The 11,359-nt window shown below is 36.5% G+C and overlaps 1 long non-coding RNA gene across 1 annotated transcript; it reads left to right on the top strand.

Moving 5' to 3' along the window:
• Positions 1–3,255: 3,255 nt before the first annotated feature.
• Positions 3,256–9,403, top strand: LOC113916177. The gene is made up of 3 exons (XR_003517860.2): positions 3,256–3,357; positions 8,119–8,213; positions 9,257–9,403. It is a non-coding gene; the product is annotated as an uncharacterized LOC113916177 (long non-coding RNA).
• Positions 9,404–11,359: the final 1,956 nt, after the last annotated feature.

Here is an 11,359-nt window from a genome sequence, read left to right as displayed (position 1 = left end):
TTGTTCTGGAAGCTTTTTATCTCTCCTTCAATTTTCAATGACAGTCTAGCTGGATATAGTATTCTTGGCTGCATATTTTTCTCATTTAATTGCTCTGAAGATATCATGCCAGTCATTTCTGGCCTGCCAGGTCTCTGTGGATAGGTCTGTTGCCAATCTAATGTTTCTACCTTTATAGGTTACATATCTCTTCTCCCGAGCTTCTTTCAAGATTTTCTCTTTGTCTCTGAGACTCTTAGGTTTTACTATTAGATGTCGAGGTATTGTCCTATTTTTATTAATTTTGAGAGGGGTTCTTTGTGCCTCCTGGATTTTGATGCCTGTTTCTTTCCCCACATTAGGGAAATTCTCTGCTATAATTTGCTCCAATATACCTTCTGCCCCTCTCTCTCTTTCTTCTTCTTCTGGGATCCCAATTATTCTAATGTTGTTTCGTCTTATGGTATCGCTTATCTCTCGAATTCTGCCCTCGTGATCCAGTAGTTGTTTATCTCTCTTTTTCTCAGCTTCTTTATTTTCCATCATTTGGTCTTCTATATTGTTGATTCTCTCTTCTGCCTCATTTATCCTAGCAGTTAGTGCTCCCATTTTTGATTGCACCTCATTAATAGCCTTTTTGATTTCGATTTGGTTATATTTTAGTTCTTTTATTTCTCCAGCAAGCGTGTCTCTAATAACTTCCATGCTTTTTTCAAGCCCAGCTAGTATCTTTAAAGTCATGATTCTGAACTCTAGGTCCAAGATTGTACTAATGTCCGTATTATGTAGGTCCCTGGCTGATGGTACTACCTCTTGTTCTTTTTGCTGAGGTGATTTCTTTTGTCTTGTCATTTTGTCCAGAGGAGAATAGATGAATGAGAGAACAAAATGCTAAGAGGTTAACAACATCCCCAGCAAATATACTCTAAACAAATCAAAAAAGACCTGACACCAGGGGACAAGAAAGGGAACGAAAGAAATATGAAAGAGAAAAAAAAAAAAAAAGAAAAAGAAAAAGATAAAAACAAACAAAAACAGAACAAAACAAAACAAAACAAAATCAGAATATGATAAAATATGATCAGGCTAGTGCATAGATCAGTGCCACACACTAGATTTTGGGTGTATTTTGGTCTGTTAGAAGAAAGTGCCTCCTAAAATTGTAAAGAAAGAAAGACTTACATATGTACTAAATAAGGTACATATGATACAATGAAGGGATGGAAGATGACTGTAAAGATGAAATTATAAATATTTTATAAAAGGAATTGATAAGAAGTTGTTTGAAAAAAGAAAGAAGAAGATTTAAAAAAAAAAGGGAGAGAATGTGATCAGGCAGGAGACTAGAAAAAAGCCATACACTAGAGATTTAAGGTATATTTTTATCTGTTGGAAGAAACTGTATCTCACAATTTTAAGGAGAGAACAACTTATATATATATGCCAAAAACAAGGGTAACTACTATGAAGGGACATAATATGACTCTAAAAATGAAAAATAAAAAGTTTTTTAAAGAGATTGATAAGATGTTGGTTGAAAAAGGGAAAAAGAAAAATTAAAAAAAATCAGTTAAAAAAATTAACTTTGAAAAACTAATGAATCATGGTAAAAAAGCCATGAATTCTATGTGCAGTATTCCCCTAGCACTGGAGTTCTCCCGTTCTCCTTGATGGGTAAACTTGGTCTTGGCTGGCTGTTCGTGCTGATCTTCTGGGGGAGGGGCCTGTTGCCATGGTTCCCAAATGTCTTTGCCAGAGGCGCGATTGCCCCGCCCTTGTGAGTTCTGGCTATGCAATCTGCTCGGGTTTGCTCACAGGAGCTTTTGTTCCCTGCAAGCTCTCCGTACAGCTTTGGAGAATAAGAGTGAAAATGGTGGCCTCCCAATCTCCACCCTGAGGAGCTGAGAACTCGTGGCCCCGCTCCTCAGTGAGCACCCAGAGAAAAGCATTCAATCACTCCCGTCTCCCCGGTCTCCGGCCGCACTCCGTGCTCACCCAGCCTGTGACCAAGCATTTCTATCTCTGGCTCCAGACCCCCTGTGGAGTCTCCAAACCCAGCAGATCCCTGTGGTGCACTCCAGCACCGCTCCTCCCGGGGGAGGAAGGGGAGTCTCCCGGGGTCTGCTGCTTGTTGGGTCCCTGCTGGAGGAGCAGTGGCCCGACTGTGTTGCGGATCACAATTTATGACAACCCTGAGCTGAGAGCCCATGCATCGGCTCCGTCTCTGCAGCCGGCTTCCCCGCTCCAATACCTGGGAGCTCTGCCGCACTCAGGCATCCCCGGTCTTTCTGTGACCCCAAGGGTCCTGAGACCACACTGTCCCGCGAGGGTTCCACCTCCCACTTAGACACTGGAGCGACGTCCCTCAGTGGAGCCAACTTCTAAAAGTTCCGATTTTGTGCTCTGAGGCTCTATCACTTGCCAGAAGTGGCCGACGGAGGCCCCCTCCCCCGCTGTCTATCCTCCCGAATATCACCTCGGTTTCACTTCTCTGAATGTCCTACCTTCCAGAAAGTGGTCGCTTTTCTGTCCAGAGAGTTGCTGCTATTCTTTTCTTCAATCTCCTGTTGAGTTCATAGGTGTTCAGAATGGTTTGATCCCCATTCAGCTGAATTCCCGAGACCAGATGAAATCCAGGTCTCCTACTCCTCTGCCATCTTGCTCCGCCTCCCACCAAATTTGTGTATTTTTATGGGTAGCATCAGAGGGAAAGATTGAAGTCTCAGGCAAAGGCTCCCCTCATCAGAACTGTGCTCTGAAAAGATCAATATGGTGGTGCATGAGAATAGACAGAAGGTGAACAAGAATAGATGCAGACTAATTGGGTAATTGAAATGGTTAAGAAAATAAGGCAATGATAAACAGAACCATTAAGAAAGTAGTGTGAAGGGGCGCCTGGGTGGCTCAGTTGGTTAAGCGACTGCCTTCGGCTCAGGTCATGATCCTGGAGTCCCGGGATCGAGTCCCACATCGGGCTCCCTGCTCAGCGGGGAGTCTGCTTCTCCCTCTGACCCTCCTCCCTCTCGTGCTCTCTATCTCTCATTCTCTCTCAAATAAATAAATAAAATCTTTAAAAAAAAAAGAAAGCAGTGTGAAAGTGTGACTTTAAAGAAGTCTAAATTGTTAAAAGACTTGGGAATACAGGGGTTGTAGAGATTAGAGAGAATGCAATGATTCAACTCCTCTGAACCAATTATGTTCTGAACCAATTATGAAGTAGGCCACAGGATTCTAGAAAGCATAGATAGGTAAATCTGGTCAATGGCTGAGGTCTGTGGTTTGGCCACATGATAGCCAATCAGCTTACTGTATTTGAATGAAACAGCCTTCCATATTGTCATTGTCATGAGTGGATAACATTAGGACTCTGGTGCTTTGGTAAGGTGGCGTGGAAAAGTGGGTTATATCTAGTATGTTTGCATTTGTGAGCAATCAGTTTCTGAAAAAGGAGGGAGGGTGAAGCTGAAATAAGCAGGCTCAGTACTTTCTTCCAAACTTGCTAATCAGAAATTCACTTCTCTTCCTGTGATGAATGGACAATAAGGGATAAGGAAAAAGTCCAAAGTTTGACCAAAGGATGATTCTAGGGAAGTCATTCTACAGGGAAACACAGACCTTGGCAATAAGTGAAATAGAACAAAATCATCTTTGAATGGCTTCTATTTTTTAGCCTGTAGGAAATAATCAGTGATAAACTCAACCTAAAGCAGGGTTTCTCAACCTCAGCACGAATGAGATATCCGACCAGATAATTTACTGTTGTAGGCATCTGTCTTGTGCCTTGTAAGGTATTGAACAAAATCCTTGGCCTCTGCCAATTATCATATCTCCAGTTCTGACACCCCAAAATGGCGGCACACATTGCCAAATTTCTCCTGAGAAACTTCATCATTCCCTCCCTGCCACTGAAGAATGACTGGCCTTAATGGCCAGGGCTATGAACCATAGTTTTGTGCTCATCTCAGGGATCTAAGTCTTAATCTTTCTAAATTAATCGTGCACGAGTCTCTACAAGTGTATTACCTGACCATTTTTTATTTTAGGTTCAGAAAACCATGTCTATCATTATGAGGGGAATATAATTTACATTACACCTCAAATTTTGGAAAATATATTGATATTATGGGGAGAATGGTGGTGGGAATTCATTATAAATTATTCATTCCTAGTTTGGAAGGATATTCTTTGGTTTATAAAGTGTTTTTAAAATCCTCTTTGTCAGAGATGGAAGACTATACTTATTACACAAGGACATAGATGGGAAAAAAGCATCAGGTGCTGCTGTGATTAGTAACGCCCTCATCATTATTGCCAGTCTTTCACAGGCATCTAATTATGTGTTTCCTGAAGATATTATTGCAGCATCAGGCTATAGTTATATCCATCTGGAACAGGAGGGAATGCCATTGTAGGAAACATGAAATAAAAAAATAAAAAGCCAATAAAATACTCTATAGTCTTCAACAATTTGGGTTAGTGCAAAAAGCATTAGGATTAAAGTAGTAAGACTTGGGTTCCAGAACTAGTTTTGATCCTGACTTACTTCTTTACCCTCAAAAAGTCATATATTTCTAGGACTAAGGTGGTGCATGGGAGCTAAAGCAACTCTCCACTATGCTTCTTAGTTGGTTAGATGGGTTGGAAATTGTTTTCTGATTGATATTTGTCCTGAAGACATAATTATTTGTCACTTAGGGGATCTCTGATCAAATTCCCCAATTTTGGTAATCTTGGGCTTTGGCCTTGGTCCTTGCACTATAAAAGTCATTTTCCTGTGAGGTTAAGTAAATTCCCTTATTACAAAAGCAGCTTCCAGCCTCAACATACTGCTCTAATTTCTCTCTTAAGTTCCAGCTTGGTCATTCTTTTTCTTAAATTTTAACTCTTTGTGGCTTTTAGAGAACTTTTCATTATTTTTTTTTGTTTGTTTGTGTGTTTGTTCGTTTGTTTTGAGCATAGTTTACACACAGTGTTACATTAGTTTCAGGTGTACAGCATAGTGATTCTACAGGTTTACATATTATCTATGTCCACAAGTGTAGTTACCATCTGTCCCCATACACTATTATACGTAAAATACTGTGGTTTTTATTCCTGGGACTTATTCATTCCATAATTAGAAGGCTGTACCTCCCACCCTCTTCACCCATTTTGCACAACCTCCCCACTGCCTCCCCTCTGACAGCCATCAGTTTGTTGTCTGTATTTATAGGTCTGATTCTGTCTTTTCTGTGTTTATTCATTTGATTTTTGTTTATTTGTTTGTTTATATTCCACATACAAGTGAAATCATATGGTATTTATCTGTCTTGGTCTGACTTATTTCACTTACATAAAACCTTAGGGGTACATCCATGTTGTCTCAAATGGAATGATTTCATCCTTTTCAAAAAATTATTTATTTATTTGAGAGTAAGAAAGAGAGGGAGGGAGAAATGGAGGGAGAGCACAAGCAAGGGGGAGGGGTAGAGGGAGAAGCAGATTCTCCACTGAGCAGGGAGCCTGATGCAGGACTTGATCCCAGGACCCTAGGATCATGACCTGAGTTGAAGGCAGATGCTTAACTGACTGAACCACCCTGGTGCCTGATTTCATCCTTTTATATGGCTGCATAATAGTCAATGTTTTTGGTGATAGTCTAGTTCCCATTATTAGAAACTGGAAATATGATTCATTTAACATAAATAATTGAGAAAGTGAACTGAGTCATAGAATAAGAAGCACTATAATGTATCCACCAAGAATTATCCCATAAAAGTTTTAGACTATTTCCTTATGCTTTTAACAGGGTTGTTAAAAATATTCATATTTTTATCATACTCAATGTATCACTTTATATTGCATTTTTGTTCTTAAACTGTTTTATAAGACATTTAATAAATACAAATCGGTATTTATAGCATAAGTGAGAAGTGTAAAGTTTAGTAGTGATATGAAGAACCTGCACCCAATTTTTAAAGATACTATTATAAATTTCTTTTTTAACCTAAGATAACAATTACTCTGAATTTTGTTTTCATTGTACCCTTGCTCTCCTGCATCATTTTTATTCTTCATTATGTCATATATTTACCACAAATACATTTTGTGACATGAAAATCTGTATTAACACACATTGTTAGTTGAATAGTCTTTCATAAATTGTATATCATAACTTAACTATATTTTTAAGATTTATTTATTTATTTGAGAGAGAGAGAGAGAGCATGGGGAAGGGGCAGAGGGAGAGAGAGAATCTTGAAGCAGGCTCCCTGCTGAGCACAGAGCCCAAAATGGGGCTCCAGAACCCTGAGACCATTACCTGAGCAGAAATCAACAGCTAACTGCCCAACTGACTAAGCCACCCAGGTGCCCCAATTTAACTTTTCTAATATTAGACTTTTTGTTTTCACATTTTAATAAATAATGCTGTGTTACTCATTTCTATGCATAAGACTTTTTTCATATTTTTGAATACTTGGTTAATGAATCTAAAAATTAAATTAAGATATTAAAGAATATGTACTTTTTAAAGATCTTTGATATAATGTGCTTAAATCATTTTTCAGAAAAATTTGTATTGATTTCAGTATAGTGCTGTGATTAATGAGGTGGAACGTTTAATCAGACCACATGGGTTAAATGTGTCAATTTACCTCTAGCTAACTAGGTGCTTGGACAAGTTCCTAATCATTCTGTGTCTATCTATCGGTCTATCTATCTATTTATTTATTGTAAAGTGATGCTAATAAGTACCTACTTCATAAGGATGTTATGAATATTTATAGAGTAATAATATTTATATAAATATGCTGGATAGGAAGGATTTAATACAGTAACTGCTTGATAAATATCAATAACAATATATAAGTGTGCTGTACTAATGGCATATCCTTGTGAACATTAATTTATATATTTTATAAAATGTTTCCGAATATTCTAGGTAAAAATTATATTCTATTCAACTTTCATTACTTTAAGTACTTTTCTTATAAACCAGAAATCCATGTCTTTCCCATTGACATAAAGGGATGTTTACATTCTTATGAATTTGTATTAACTTCATAACTTCCAACAAATTTAACCATTTTATGCAATAAGTACCTGGGTACCTGGGTGGCTCTGTTGGTTAGGTGTCTGAATTTTGATTTCAGCCCAGGTCATGATCTCTGGATGGTGAGATCAAGCCCTGCGTCATGCTCCACACTCAGTGGGGAGTCTGCTTAAGATTCTCTGTCTCCCTCTCCACGTGCCCCTCCCCCTCCATGTTCTCTCTCTCTCTCAAATAATAAATAAATAAATCTTTAAAAAATAAGTTTTGCAATTGTTTCTCCCATTTTATAATTATTCATGTTGTTTTTGTTTTTTGATACAGATTAAGATTTTTTAATGTAATAAAATATTTAAAACATCATTGTTGACTTTCCCACTGATTTTACGTTTAGAATGTGGTTCTTCATCTTGGAGAAAATTATTCTACATTTCTCTCAGTTAAACAGTTTTATTTCAAAATTAAATACACCAGGGATTTGTTTTGGTCTATGTTAGCATATTTTTTATATATCCCTTATTAATTTCAAAGCCTTCTCAGAAGAAATTCTAGGGTTTTGGAGTAAAATAAATTATTATTGGAAAATGATGATAGTGTCTCCCTTTCCAATAACAAGAGCTCTTATTTATTTATCTTATTGTTGTTTGTTCCAAACTTAAGGATGTGCCACCTGTGTTTTTTTTGTTAAGTGTAATATTGGCTAATTGATTTCAGAATAATAGATATTCAATCTTTTCACATCAAGAAAATATCCTTTTATTTTCAACTCACTCAGCATTTTCATGAGGAATAGTTGCTAAATCTCACTAAATTTCTCTAAGGTATTGTTAGCTAGATCTTTTTGGAGGAGATAATCTGGAACTATGCATAATCTGTGTTATTAGCTAGGGCTTTGAACCTAATGTCCTATGTTTTGACTTGTATAATGTACTTTTTCTTACTACGTTAGAATTCTTGCTATTTATTTTTCCCTGCATCAATATAAAGGAAATGATTATAATGATGCTGATGATGACAATGCTATAATTAAACTTACTGAATGTTTATTATATACAAGCTCCTGAGCTAAACTTTTCACATGCTCTATTTCATCTAATCATCTTACTAAGTGAACAAACAGTGACAAAGAAGAGATAAGAAATACAGAAAAAAAGGTACCTTGTAAAGTGGAACCTGGACTCAAGACCATCAGTTGTATTTCTTGGTATGTCTTGCTTTTGTAATTTTTCTTGTGAAAAACACAGTTTACAAGATTTTGTTTTATTCTGAGTTCTGTGTTCAGAGACCAATGTACCACTTTCCACATATGTCCATGTTCATCATTGTTTGGATAGCTAAAATCTCTACTGGGATTTTGGAAGAGAAGGGATGATGGCAAACAAGGGAAAAGAGATAGAAAAAGGAGATTCTTGGGTTACTTTTAGCTCATTAGAGAGTTCTGTGCCTTTGGGGAACTGCAGTTTATTTCCCAGGTTAGTTGAGCCTTTCCATCCCAGAATTATGGGAGCAATAGAGTTTAATAAATTTCTTTTCTGACTTCTTTGATGTTGTCCGTACTATTTTCTATCAGAAGATGGAACATATGGTTACTAGTTTATAATAGTGTTTCTAAACTTTCTCTCATAATTAATGTAATTAGGGTAAAGTCCCTCTGGATTTTGGCATATGTTTTCTTCCATATTTAGTTCACATTTCTTTGCATTTTCTTTCTTTTTTTCTTTTGATATGCATTTTGATAGAATTAAGGGCAGAGTTCTACCAAATTCCCTGGCCACATAACCTAGAAATGCCTATAAATCGAGCTTACTACTGAACTATAAAGTAATACAGGATTTATTGAGCCTTACACCTAGGATTCTTTGGACAGAAATAATAATTTTGTGAATGTATTAAAAAATCAGTTAAGGCAAATATCCTTCCACTGTAATGTCCAAAAATAAAAGATGATTGAAGATTAATTTCTTCCCCCCCAGAAAGACTTTAGTGCTGCTGGTATTAGGTGAGTCCATAAGACACCTCAATAGCATTATAATTTTTACTTGCAAATTGAAATAAGAGATTAACTAATTGATTTATAGTCATGGAAATGTTAACATATCTCAAATGACTAAGCTTAGGTGACCTGAAAATGACACTCAGTTGAAATATATACAGATATGAGAAAAGGACATTGTCAATTCTTCCCTTAAGGTATAAAAAGAGGCATAAAGTTAAAGTTAGATTTTCTTTCTTTCTTTTGTAATGGAGAAAACGGAAAGCAGTAATTTAAAAACTGAAACAAAGCATCTTCTACTTCCATGCAAGATGAAGTATCAGGAAGCTGAATTACCTACCCACCAGAAACAATCCAAAAAACAGACAAATATATAAGATGACAATTTTCAAGATACTGGACATCAGGCAAGTAAGGACAGCAATCCCTCAGAAAGCCTACAATTTCCCCCACTTTATACATAGAGGATATTTCTCAGATGTGGCACAGGGCAGAGCTGGCAAAATATGTTGGTAAGAAAATAGAGCTTAGAGTCGGGGACACTGGAGTGTTCAGGATAGACTAATGGAGAGGAATGATCTGTACAGAGACAAAGCTTTGAGATCTGTGGAGTATCCCCTTCAAGAATTAAGTACTGATCCTGCATGTGGATGAGAAATTATCTGAGGCTGGGAAGATCCAATTGGAAAAATTAGAGGCAACAGGCCCTGGATCAAACAGGCCCAGGACAAGTGATGTTTTCACCAGCCAGATTGGAAAAACTCATAATTGAGAGGGGCACTGGGTAGAGTACTCAGAAGTCTTGCCTCAGTAGTGGGAATAATTAGCCTAGACTGAATACTGCTCAAGATCCAACTAATAAATCTTAAAAGCAAAACCTTAAAGGGTTAAACTGCTCCCAAGTATCTTAATTACACCTCAGAACAAATCTTAAAAATATATATAAAAATACAAAAATACCCAACATGTAGCAAGATAAAATTCACAATGTTTGACAACCATTAAAAATCATCAGGCATACAAAGGAGCAGAAAAACATAGTCCATGATAAGGAGAAAGCTCAGTCAATACAAGCTGACCCAGACCTGCCACAGATACAAGAAATAGCAGTAAACGGAATTAACAGACTCTTCACCAAAGAGTACAGATAGCAAATAAGTACAGGAAAAGATGTTCACCATCATCAGTCATTAGAGAAATAAAAATGAAAACTATGATGAGATACTAATTGTAGAATGACTAAAATTAAAATTACTAATCATATGAGATGTAAGTGAGGGTTTGTTAGAACTGGTATTCTCATATACTGTTGATGGGAATGGAAAATGTTACAATTACATTGGAAAACATTTTGGCAGTTTCCTAAAAATTTAAATATATATATATATGTATATATATATATATATATATATACACCATGTGATTCAGCCATTCTATCCTTATTAGTAGACAATAATTTGAATAGAGCTTTATACCAATAAAGCTGTTATGACTATTCATATGAAAGTCTTTGTATGGACATGTGCTTTATTTTTCTTGGGTAAAACTATGAATTCCAAAAGGGTAGGGGGTTTATCTGTCCTGTTCTCTATCCAGTTTAGTACCTAGCCCTGTACCTGCTCATCGTAGGAGTTTAAATATTGGTTGACTAAAATAATATGATTTACTGTAGACTTTGTCTTATCAACACGTAAATGAATAAACTGTGATATAGCAATACCATGAAATATTACTCCACATAAAAATGAATGAACTATTGAAACATACAACAATATGGATAAATATTAAAATAATTATGCCAAGTAAAAGAAGCCAAATGGTAAAGAGTACATACTATATGATTCCATTCATATAAAACTCTAGAAAATGCACATCAGTCCATAATGATAGAAAGCAAATGAGTGATTATCTGGAGAGTCAGAGGGAGAAGTTAGAAAGGTATCATCCTAAGTGTCTATCAATAGACAAACAGATAAGGAAGATGTAATACACACACACACACACACACACACACACACATAAACAGATACACAGAATGGGATATTACACAACCCATTTGCCACAATATAGATGGACTTAGTATCATGCTAAGCAAAATAAGTCAGACTGAGAAAGACAAATACCATATGATTTCACTCATATGTGGAATCTAAAAAACAAAACAAATGAATAAACAAACAAAAAGCAGAATCAGAGCTATAAATACAGAGAAAAAAAATGACGGTTGCCAGAGGGAAAGGGGGTGGGGAGATGGACAAAATGGGTGAAGGCGGATGGAGAAACAGGTGCTAGTTATGACATGAATAAGTTACAGGAATAAAAGGCACAGCATAGGGAACACAGTTAATGTTACTGTA

This window comes from Zalophus californianus, chromosome 1 (assembly GCF_009762305.2).
Source record: "Zalophus californianus isolate mZalCal1 chromosome 1, mZalCal1.pri.v2, whole genome shotgun sequence".
NCBI lineage: Eukaryota > Metazoa > Chordata > Mammalia > Carnivora > Otariidae > Zalophus > Zalophus californianus.
Note: the sequence above shows the minus strand (reverse complement) of the source record. Positions and strands in the feature narration are given on the sequence as shown.